This window comes from Rhincodon typus, chromosome 21, assembly GCF_021869965.1.
Source record: "Rhincodon typus isolate 14 chromosome 21, sRhiTyp1.1, whole genome shotgun sequence".
Classification (NCBI taxonomy): Eukaryota; Metazoa; Chordata; class Chondrichthyes; order Orectolobiformes; family Rhincodontidae; genus Rhincodon; species Rhincodon typus.
The window spans coordinates 18,580,908-18,593,106 of record NC_063352.1 but is presented as its reverse complement, the minus strand read 5'-3'; the positions used below and the strand labels follow the sequence as shown (position 1 = coordinate 18,593,106).

Below are 12,199 nucleotides of genomic sequence, written 5' to 3'. Positions count from 1 at the left end.
GGTAGGGTTGCTGCACAACCTATTAGGACATCGTTAAGTGTTAAATATTGGAAATAAGAGCGCAGGTTTAATTTATGGTTGGGGTTTCCTGATTACTTGACATGCACGGCATGTCTGGCAAATTTAACTACAAAGTTATGCAAAACGTTTTAGTGTTTTCGCCTGCGGTTTCCTAATACCCAAGTGGCCTGTCTTTGGAATTTCATTAGCCATTTGTAAAATATCATGACAATTCCCAGATGAAACTCTCACTTGATGGACTACCGACCAACATTCATTGCCTAGTATTTCAGGTGGTCTCTACTTCCTCATTGATACTTTGTCTTTTAAATAATAATACTCAAGTATTGGCTTTGACTCAATTTCTAAGTACGTCATTTGATACAACTTTCTCAACTCAGGTTCTATCTGTTGAATTTCTATTAAAACAAATAGTCTAAGCAGGTCAGCCTCACTCTCTTTACCTTCCTCTTTTTAAACTTAAGTTTTCAAAATAGTATAAGAATAAAAAATGATCATGCTGCTTCTCCTTTGTATGGACTCTTCCTCTTTCTGACTAACTCTATGGGATATCACTCGTGATATGTACTCACAACATAGTCAGGACACAGTACAGGATGTTAATCATATGGCATCTCAATATCTGTTACTTCCATTAGATGTTCCAACATCCACTGTGAAGCCACTATTTTTGAACCAACCAGGTTATTCTTAAGGCAAAACTAATTTCATCCGCAGGAATTTGTTGCACTCCTCCAAAAACTACTTCCCCATTTACTAAGTTACATTATAATCTAATTCTACATTAAGTGGGCCACTTAAAAACCTCCGTGTATAGTCAATTAATTTTCTTTTCTTCATTAGCTCCTCTGAAAGACAAATCATATCATCAGACTTACTCCAATGTCCCTTTATACATTTATTGGTTTTCCTCTTGATTTGAAGTATAAGGAAGCACAATTTCCTTTGACATAAAGTATTCAGAACCTCTGATGGTCTGATTATCTTTAGCCATAATAAAGAAAGAAGTTGCTCGACTGTCCTGAGCCATCTCACCTTTGTTGGCAGATCCTGAGAGAACACACTTGACCTGATGTACTGCTACAGTTTTAAAACTTTTGAACAGACCTCCCAAATGTTAATTCTGATCTCTCTCCCTGCATCTTCTCTGCAGCTGTAACACTGTACTCTGCACTCTGTTCTGCTACCCTGATGCACTTTGTATAGTAATATCTACCTACATTGCATACAAAACAACACTTTTCACTGTATCTCATTACATGTGACAACAATAAATCAACAATAAATAATTCCATTTCCTTTCCCAATACGTTTTTTACTGAGGATTCCTTAGGTATTCTTACCACTGCAATCAGTATCCCATTTAAATTCCAGCAATTAGCTTTGGTGTGTCAAATCTTATCTTACTTTCTCAATATCACTTTTAGTTTCCAGTCTTTCTACTTTGTTATATTGGTGTCTTTTTGCTGTTCTTGAAAATCAATACATTTTCCTTTCCAAGGTTTTCTATTCCTTCAGTTTTCCTTGTAGAATAATGAGACCTGGATAGACTGGACATGGAGAAAATGTTTCTACGAGTAAGAGAGACTAGGATGTGTAGGCAGAGCCTCAGTGTGAAGGGATGACTCTTTAGAACTCAGATGAGGAGGAATTTCTGCAGCTAGAGTGTGGTGAATCTGTGGAACTCATTGCCGCAGAAGGCTGTGGAGGACAAATCAGGCCTAATTCCAGTCAATTATCTTCTGGTCATTTGTAACCAATTCTGCATATGTAATTACTGTATGTGTGAGATATCATAGATATCTATACAACTGCTGCTTCTTTGATCTTTGTGGCACTCATCTAAACAAGTTTTATGGATTGCTGACATACTCTTAAATAATCATGATTTATATTCTTTTCTCAATTTGCTTCCCCAACATCAGTGAACAAAACTACTGATCCAACAGCATTTTTCTCCCTCTTGCAAATTCTACAAACTTCTGATTAGGTTTCTTTCTTCTAAATTTTAATTGATAACGTTCAGGGAAGATCTCATGAGCACTGCATTTCCCTTATAAGGTAAGGTAAAGTAACTATCGTCCCAGAGGGTGGCTCTCTCTTAGAGACAGACAACTGGTGGTGGTACAACCTGAGCGTCACCATGCCTCAGGTGAGGGGAGAGTTTGATAAGGAGAATCCTTCATAGTGACCTAAGCCAGTATTGAACTCATGCTGTTGGCGTCACTATGCATTGCAAATCAAACTTCCAGACAACTAACTTAACCAACTCCACCCTCATAACAGCTTCATTGTCTGCAGATTGCTCTTCTGACAAACAGGTGTACATATTCATTACTGTACCCATCAGGATTCTCTGTGACATTAAGGTCCAAGCATCTTTTGGCAATCTCAACTTCACAGCTAGCTTTTTAAATTAGATGAAAGATCTTTTAACTGCATACTCTGTAAATGTAGGCACTAAATGCAGATTTCTAATTAAATCAAATCTCTCATGAGAAACAAAATCATCTTCTGAATTACTATCTCTTCATTCTTTCTTTACTTTAAGCTTTCCTCTAGCCAGTCATGATGTCTTATTTGTACTGAAAAATGCTGGAGATTACAGCGGCCAGGCAGCATTCAAGGAGAGAAAGCAAGCTAATGTTTCGAGACTAGATGACGCTTCATTTCTGCGATCTTCAGCATTTTTCAGTACAGATTCCAACATCGGCAGTAATTTGCTCCTACATGATGTCTTATTTCCCTGCCTGTTTGGAGTTCAAACATTTTTAATTCCAGTGTCCTTTCTATTTTCTCTCTTTTCCATTTCCGTTTATTTTTCATTCTCCTGTCTTCTTATCTTTCTGTCTTTATTGGCTAATTCACATTTTATTAAATTTCTATGTGAATGTTAGTTAATTTGAGCAGTGACACATCATTTTCAAGTTTCCTCTCATTTTACTTCTACATGTTGGGTAATTACTTTAAGCATTTTGTCCTTTTGAGATCCTACTTTTATTTCTAGCTGTAAATTATCCTCTAACTCTCTCAGTTTAGCCTTTGTCAAAGATTTAAATAATCCACTGTTACATCTACCAATCCCAGAAGTCTTAGCAACTTTAAGCTTTCCTCTAGCCAGTCATGATGTCTTAGCAAAACCACTTTGAAATTCCAACGTGTAACAAACTTCACAACAATTCCTATTTTTATGCTTAGCACCTCCACATTCTTTTTTTTAAAATTCATAGATCTGGCTTAAATTCAAGAATTTATAATCCCATAGAGAGCACAGATTTTGTTATGAACCCAGCTGATGGAAACTGGACAAATCAGATCCCAAAATGAAACCTGGCTTGATAGACCATAAATTTTGTTTTGCTTTCCGTTTATTGCTAAGGGAACTCAATGAACAGTTTCTCATGAAGGTGCCAATTACTTTTAGCAAAAGAACATAAAAGTTTATTATACAAAAGGAAAACATGAGCTATGTTGCATCATAAAAGAACCATTTGAAATGGGTTCATTACAAATAGCAGAAAGAAAAATTCAATCCTTTTACCCATAACAAACATATAGGCACTCAAAACTTAAAGTCAGCTCTATTTCCACCTTCTTGTTCAGCTGGCACAGCTGTAATTGATTTCTGGAGCTTTCTTCTTACTGACTTTTACATCTTTTCAGAGCAAGCATATGGGTTTTCCAAATATTCAGCTCCTAGCAGTTTTCTGGCCAGTTTCTTACTAGCTTAGTATTTCAGTCTCCATTTCAAGTACCCACAGATACGAACTAACTCACTGATATTTCTATCCGTCTCCCTGTGTCATTGAATACCTTAGTCAACCTAATTTTTAAAACATTTTAAAAATACTTTGAACTATGAACTCACAGCTCTACTCCAAGTCTGCAAATGCTCATTACGAACATATAAACAACTCTCAAACTCAAAAATGAAAATAAAACCATGTCTTAACACATGATATAGAAATCTAAATTAAACTTGAAGCTGTACATCATTCCTCGAGTCTACTGCATTTGCTGCTTACAATGTGGTTTCCTCTACATTGAGGAAATAAAGCGCAGGCTGGGTGATCTATGTTTTGTCTGCAAAAAGACCCTAAGTTCCAGTTGCCTGCCCCTTCAACACACCACCTTGTTCCTTGGCCAACATCTGTCTCAGACTTGCTGCAATACAATACAATATCCTTTTATACAATATCCTTTAATTATTACTCCATAGTAGGAGAACAGTGAAAAACTTTTAAAATGTCTGCCTTCTTATGGCGACATCTTAGCCACATATACCTAGGTACAATTCTTAGATACAGCAGAAGAATAGAAGTATTTGCTTAACTACACAGTTGAAAATAAGTTAAAAACTAGGAAAATATTAAGGCGTTAACGTAACAGTGTTCTAAGGTAAGTTCTAAAGCAAAGATTGTCCCCTCACGCTGGTCTCCGTCCAGGACTCACTGTTTGCATGCTGCTCCCCATGTGCTGGGGGGTTTCTTGCTCATGCAGCTCTGGGCACGCAGCACACGTGCTGCTTCAGGGCTCACGGGCATGCCTGTAGGCCCCAGAGCACAAGGACACACTGTCATGCCAGTTCCACCATGGGACTTGGCCCGTGCTCTCTTCCATCCACCACAGTACTCAGCCCACTCACTCTTGTCTGCCGCAGGACTCGGCTGGCTTGCTCTGCAACTCCACTCTCCAGGTGTTGGGTGGTTGGGGGGGAGAAAGGGAAAACCACAAGAGGCGAGAAAAACAGAGGGGAAAGCAGGTAAAAGGGACTGGCGAGCAGAGGAGCTCCAAGCAGCTCCATCCGGAGTGTCCTGCTCTGCTGCCATCTTGATCAACTACCAGACAGATATTTCCCTCCCCTCCCTTGTTCGCTTTCCGCAGGGACCGTTCCCTCTGGGACACCCTGGTCCACTCTTCCTTTACCCCCAACACCCCACAAGCCCCACAACCCCACGGCACTTTCCCTTGCAACCGGCAAAGGTGCAACACCTGCCCATTTACCTCCTTCCTCCCCACTATCCAAGGGCCCAAACATACTTCCAGGTGCACTTCATCTGCACTTCCCAGAATCTAGTCTACCGCATTCACTGCTCACAATGTGGTCTCCTCTACACTGGGGAAACGAAACGTAGACTGGGTGACCACTTCGTTGAACATCTACGTTCTGCTTGCAAAAAAGACCCTGAGTTACCTGTTGCCTACCACTTTAACACACCACCCTGTTCCCTGGCCAACGTCTCTGTCTCTGGTTTGCTGCAGTGTTCCAGCGAAGCTCAACGCAAGCTGGAAGAACAACACCTCATTTTCTGCTTGGGGACCCTGCAGCCCTCTGGACTGAATATCAAGTTCAATGATTTTAGGGACTAAACTCTCCCATGTCTTAGGCCCCTACCTCACACACCAGGTCTTGTTATCACATTGCCTGCATTTACAAACTACCTATTGTTAGTCACTAACAGTCCCCATTAATAGCTATTCACCCTCCTCGTCAGATCGTTATCAACTCCTTTGTCTATCCAACTGCTCTTCTCTCACTTCGGGGTCTATCCTAGCGTTTACTCCCTACCACATCCCCCTCCCTATTTTGTGCATATAAACCAACGTTTTCCCAGCTACCATCAGTTCTGAGGAAGGGTCACCAGACCTAAAACATTAACTCTGACTTTTTCTTCACAGATACTGTCAGACCTGCTGACCTCATGATATTCAGTCTTTCTACACACGTATCCTCCATGAGGAGGGCCTAAAAGCCCTCCGTTTCTTCCTGTCCTGCAAGCCCAACCAGACCCCTCCACCGACACTCTCATCTGCTTGACGGAACTCATTCTCACCCTCAACAATTTTCCTTTGACTCCTCCCACTTCCTACAAATTATGGGCGTGGCTATGGGCACCTGCATGAGTCCGAGCTATGCCTGCCTCTTCGTAGGATATGTGGAACAGTCCCTCTTCTGCAGCTACGCTGGCACCATCCCTCACCTCCTCCTCCACTACATTGATGACAATTTTGGTGCTGCCTTGTGCTCCCACGAGGGAGCTCAAATAGTTCATCCACTTCACCAACACCTTTTGCCCTGACCCTAAGTTTACTTGGACCATCCCGGACACCTCCCTCCCTTTCCTGGACATCTCTGTTTCCATCTATCGCAACCAATTTAGCACTGACATCCATTTCAAACCTGCTGACTCGAACAGCTATCTCGACTACACCTCCTCTCACCCACTCGCTTGCAAAAATGCAATCCCATACTCCCAATTCCTCCGCCTCCGCCGCATCTGCTCCTGGGATGAAGCATTCCACTCCCGGACATCCCAGATACCATCCTACTTCAAGGACCGTAATTTCCCTTCTCCTGTGATTCAGAATGCCCTCAACTGCATCTCCTGCATTTTCCACACTTCTGCCCTCAAAACCCCTCCCCGCAGCAACAATGCAGTCCCCCGGTCCTCAAATACCACCTCATTGATCTCCAAATCCAACACATCATCCTCCGCCATTTTCACCACCTGCAATCTGACCCCACCACCAAAAAGATATTTCCTTCCCCACCACTAACTGCTTTCCAGAGGACCACTCACTCCGCAACTCCTTTGTCAGCTCCACACTCCCCACCAAACTTCCCATCACACCCGGCACCTTTCCCTGCAACCGCAAGAAGTGCTACACCCGCCCCTACACCTCCCCTCTCACCTCTGACCAAGGACCCAAACAATCATTCCATATCCAGCACAGATTCACCTGTATGTACTCTAATTTGATCTATTGCATCCATTGTTCCCAATGTGGTCTGCTCTATACTGGGGAGACCAAGCGCAGACTTGGGGAACAAGTCGCAGAGCATCTGCGCTTGGTACGCTTCAATTAACACCACCTTCTAGTTGCCAGCCATTTCACACACCCTCCCACTCCCTTGGCGACATGTCCATCCTGGGCCTCCTCCACTGTCAAAATGAGGCCACATATAAACTGGAGGAGCAACACCTTATATTCCGCCTCAGGAGCTTACAGCCCAATGGCCTCAACATAGAGTTCACCAGCTTCAAAATCTCCCCACCCCCAGCCTCATCCCATGTCCAGCCCTCCCTCTTATCCCCACCTCCTTGACCTGTCCATCTTCCTTCTCATCTATCTGCTCCACCTTTCCCACTGACCAATCTCCACCTGCATCCACCTCGCACCATCCCACCTGCCTTCCTCCAGCCCCAGCCACCCCCCCATTCATTTCTGAGCTCCATTCCCCCTTCCTAGTCCTGAAGAAGGGTCCAGGCCCGAAACGTCAACTTTACTGCTGCCCTGATGCTGCCTGACCTGCTGTGTTTCTCCAGCTCCATATGTTATGATTTTGACTTCTAGCATCTGCAGTCCTTACTATCTCCTAGTGTTGAAATGAAAAGGTTTATATCCAGCACATTGTTACAATTTGGACTGAAGGATATTCTATGGTATATATAGAATAAAAAGGAAATTTTGTAGGCCAAACAGCAGTGAAACGGGGCTAATTGGATGATTCTCCAAAGAATTGTGACAGGAATAACAAGTTAAATGGTATTCTTCTGTGCTGTAAAATTCTATAAAGTGAAATTGAAAGATGATATTTCACAAAATATAAAATGAATCAATTAAATATAATTGGTAAGTTTCAAATGCAAAATAGAAAATACATAATTCATTTCAGAGAATTGTACTATCACAAATCTGAGAACAACCACGATCCTGTCAAACAGCTATATGATATTACAGTCAACCTGGTGCTTAAAATAACCAACCAAGTACAGCATCTTTCTTTCTGCAAATCCTATTTAACTGAATCTTCAATTTGAATCCTTACCAGTAAATGAGATCTGCATTATTGTTCTGAAGTTAGTTAAGGGACTCTTAAAAAATTTCAAACTGTAATAACTGCTATATCAACAGCAGTGTTCAAATGAACTATTCACAACGAGGTCCTAAAATAACCCTTTCAAAATTTACCTTGAGTAAATCCCCAGCTCAGTTTCCAAATTTTTAGCTACTTACTGCAACTAAGAGGATACTTATCGGCTAAGAAAGACATTTAACCTAGTCAATCATTTATATCCATTATTTGTATCATTAATAGCCACAGGTGAGGTGCTGGAAGACTGGAGGTGGGCTAATGTGGTGTCACTATTTAAGAAAGATGGTAAAGAAATGCTAGGGAACTGTGGATTGGTGAGCCTGATATCAGTGGTGGGCAAGTTGTTGGAAAGGATCCTGAGGGACACAGGATTCACATGTATTTGCAAAGGCAAGGACTGATTAGGGAGAGTCAACAAGGCTTTGTGCATGGGAAATCATGTCTCACTAACTTAATTGAGTTTTTTGAAGAAGTAACGAAGAGGATTGGTGAAGGCAGAGTGGTGGACATGACCAATATGGACTTCAGTAAGGTGTTTGACAAGGATCTGCATGGTAAACTGGTTAGCAAGGTTAAACACATGGAATACAGGGAGAACTAGCCATTTGGATACAGAACTGGGTAGGGGACAGAGGGTGGTGTCAGGCTGGTTTTCAGACTGGAGGCTTGTGGCCAGCAGTACACCACAAGGATTGGTGCTGGGTCCACTGCTTTTTGTCATTTATATAAATGATTTGGATGTGAACATAGGAGGTACGGTTACTAAGTTTGCAGATCACACCAAAATTGGAGGTGTAGTGGACAGTGAAAGAGATTATCTCAGAGTACGACAGGCCCTTGAACAGATGGGTCGGCGGGCTGAGGAATGGCAAATAGAATTTAATTTAGATAAATGTGAGGTGCAGCATTTTGGAAAGGAAAATCAGGGTAGGACTTATACACTTAATGGTAAGGTCCTGGGGAGGGTCGCTGAACAAAGGGACCTTGGAGAGCAGGTTCATAGTTCCTTGAATGTAGAGTCACAGGTAGACAGGATAGTGAAGAAAGCATTTGGTATGCTTGCCCTTATTGGTTAGTGCATTGAGTACAAAGTCGGGTGGTCATGTTGCAGCAGTACAGGAGATTGGTTAGGCCACTTTTAGAATACTGTGTGTAATTCTGGTCTCCCTGCTGTGGGAAAGATGTTGTGAAACATGGAAGGGTTCAGAAAAGATTTACAAGGATGTTGCCAGGATTGGAGGGTTTGAGCTATAGGGAGAAGCTGAATAGGCTGGGGCTATTTTCCCTAGAGTGTTGGAGGTTGAGGGGTGACTTTATAGAGGTTTATAAAATCATGAGGGGCATAGATAAGGTGAATAGCCAAGGTATTTTCCCCAGGGAAGCGGAGCTCAAAATTAGAGGGCATAAGTTTAAGGTGAGATGGGAAAGATTTAAAAAGGACCTATGGGGCAACTTCTTCACACAGAGGGTGATGCAAGTATGGAATGAACTGTCAGAGGACGTGGTGGAGACTGGTACAATTACAACATTTAAAAGGCATCTGGATGGGTATATGAATAGGAAGGGTTTAGAGGGATTATGGGCCAAATGCTGGTAAATGGGACTGGATTGATTTAGGATATCTGGTCGGCATGGACGAGTGGAATGAAGGGTCTGTTTCCATCCTGTACAGCTCTCTGACTCTACGACTCCATGAACTAGCATAGATCTTGTTTACCCACGTGATTGTATCTGAGAACTCAAATGCTACTTCCTGACATACTGCAGCCTAAAATCAGAAGTCACATGATACCAGGTTATAATCTAACAAGTTTATTTCAAATCAGAAGCTTTTGAAGCACTGCTCCTCTGTAACTCCACCATACTGATCTGTATCTGTAAAATCTTCCTTACTGTCCTATTTTGACACCATCACCTTAATAACTTGTTATGATTTCTCTACCTTAATTTGTTGTACAGTTTTGGATTACATGTTACTTTGGTTAGACTTTTGGCATGCGACTCTTATATGTATTGTTATTCTAGCCAATTGGTTTGTCCCCAGTATCATCTTATTTTTAATTTTTTGTAATTATCTCTCTGCCTCAATTCACCAGCTATTCAGCTGTTGACACTTCACTCACACCATCTGACACTTCTAATCACCTACAGAGACTTATTATTCAGCCTGTCAACACTCCACTCACACCATTTGTATGATCTTTTGATCACTTTGCCTATAAATTCTGTGCCTGTGTGCTTCTCTTCACTTCACCTGAAGAAGGAATAGTGCTCCAAAAGCTTGTGATTTCAAATAAACCTGTCGGACTATAACCTTGTGTCATGCGACTTCTGACCTTGTCCATCCCAGTCCAACACCGGCACTTCTACATCTTGCAGCCTTAGAAACCACAACATGTGACTCAGCGAGACCCAATCCAACTCTCCCCACCATTTAAAAATCACCCCAATCAGTTTTCTTGTAGCTATCTTTTGGCTCATCCTCCTTAGTCCAAAATAAATCAACTTTTAAAATTGAAGTTGCTGCATTAATCTGTAAAATACAGCTACTTCCTGTTCCACGTCTGCTCTGCGCAATGACAGATCTTTGGTTCATTGTCTGGTAAAGCTTTACTCAAAGATGTTTTGAGCGATGATTTGCCATTACCTTCGTCCCTCAGTGCATGGCAAGGATGCAGATCACAAATCCATCTTGGTCAGCCAGAATAAGAATCATAGAAGCCCTACAGTGTGGAAGCAGTCCATTCAGCCCATCACACCAATCCTCTGAACATTATCCCACCCAGACCCACACCCCTACCCTATCCCTGTAATCCATCCAGCCTGCACATCCCTGGATCCTATGGGCAATTTAGCATGACCAGTCACCTAAGCTGCACATCTTTAGATTGTGGGAGGAAACTGGAGCACCCAGAGGAATGCCACGCAGATATGGGGAGAATGTGTAAACTCCACACAGACAGACACCTGAGGTTTGAATCAAACCCGGGTCCCTGGCACTGTGTGGTAGCAGTGCTAACCACTGAGCCACAGTGCCATCCCTGAATCTCAGACTGTTGGCATTATTGTGAACCACACAGTAGCCATCTAGCCAAGTGAGTTGATAGTCCTCTATTATATTTATATTTTCTGAAATATTGACATTTTGGATGGGGTCAGGTTGTTCAAGCATTTTTTAAACAGCTATTCAGATATTAAGTCAAAGGACTGAAATTTTAATAAATGGACACAAGGTGACACCTTTACAAAGTAAATATTGGTAGTAAAATCTATCGTTCTCAATGGTTACAGGTGGTCTTCCCAAGGTTGAGGGTCAGGTAATGTTTGGTAGCCCACATTTCAACTGTATCTATGCTCATAGACATTTGTCAGTCAGATGAGGTGTGAATGACTCAAAAAAAGTTATAAAGAATTTCCCAGGAGTCAGCTGTTTGTTAATATAAAGAACTTATATAAAAATAAGACTTTGATTTTTAACGTAGTAAAAAGCCCCAAGGCACACAGGCATATCCTAGAACAAACATGTTTATTAAATCACCTAAGGAGTTATTAGAACAATTACCAAAAACTTGGTCAGATGTAGGTTTTAAGGACCATCTTAAAGAAGTGACAAAAAAAAAAGATTTGATTTAGGGAAATAATTCCAAAGCTTAGGTCTTTGAGAATTTAAGTCTGATTTCTGAAGACAAGTGAATCACTGGGCAAATAATAGGAGAGGCAATGGCCTAGTGGCATTATCAGAGATTCAGGTCACATTCAAGGGACCTGGATTTGAAACTCGGCATGGCAATTCAATAAAAGTCTGGAATCAAGAATCTAATGATGACTGTGAAACGGTTGCTGATTATTGGGAAAAACTCATTGGTTCTCTAATGTCCTTTAGTGAAAGAAACTGCCATCCTTACTGGTCTGGCCTACATGAGATTCCAGACCCACAGCAATGTAGTTGACTCTTAACTGTCCTCTGGGATATGCAATAAATGTTGGCCTAGCCAACAATACCCTGATTCCGTGAATTAATTCTTAAAAATTTTTTCATTAACAAATAGATCACAGTGCAACCAAGTAACCCATCCCTCCGGGGTTGGGTCCCTAAACAGGTCTGAACCCGCGTTCTTGAAATGGATCAAAGCTCAGTTAAAGATGTGGCCTTTAAATGGATCATAGCCCACTCTCAAGGTAGCTAACTTTAAATAGATCAAAGTCCACTTTCAAGTGGACCATGTTTAAATGACTTTAAATGGGTCGGCGCCCACTCTCGAGGGGACCGACTTTAAGTGGGTCCGAGGCCACTCTCGA

General features: G+C 41.8%; 1 protein-coding gene across 2 annotated transcripts in view; it reads right to left on the bottom strand.

Moving 5' to 3' along the window:
- tecpr1a (tectonin beta-propeller repeat containing 1a) overlaps positions 1 to 12,199 on the bottom strand; it is an 82,998-nt gene that overhangs the window by 70,484 nt on the left and 315 nt on the right. The gene's annotated exons all lie outside the window — the stretch shown is intronic.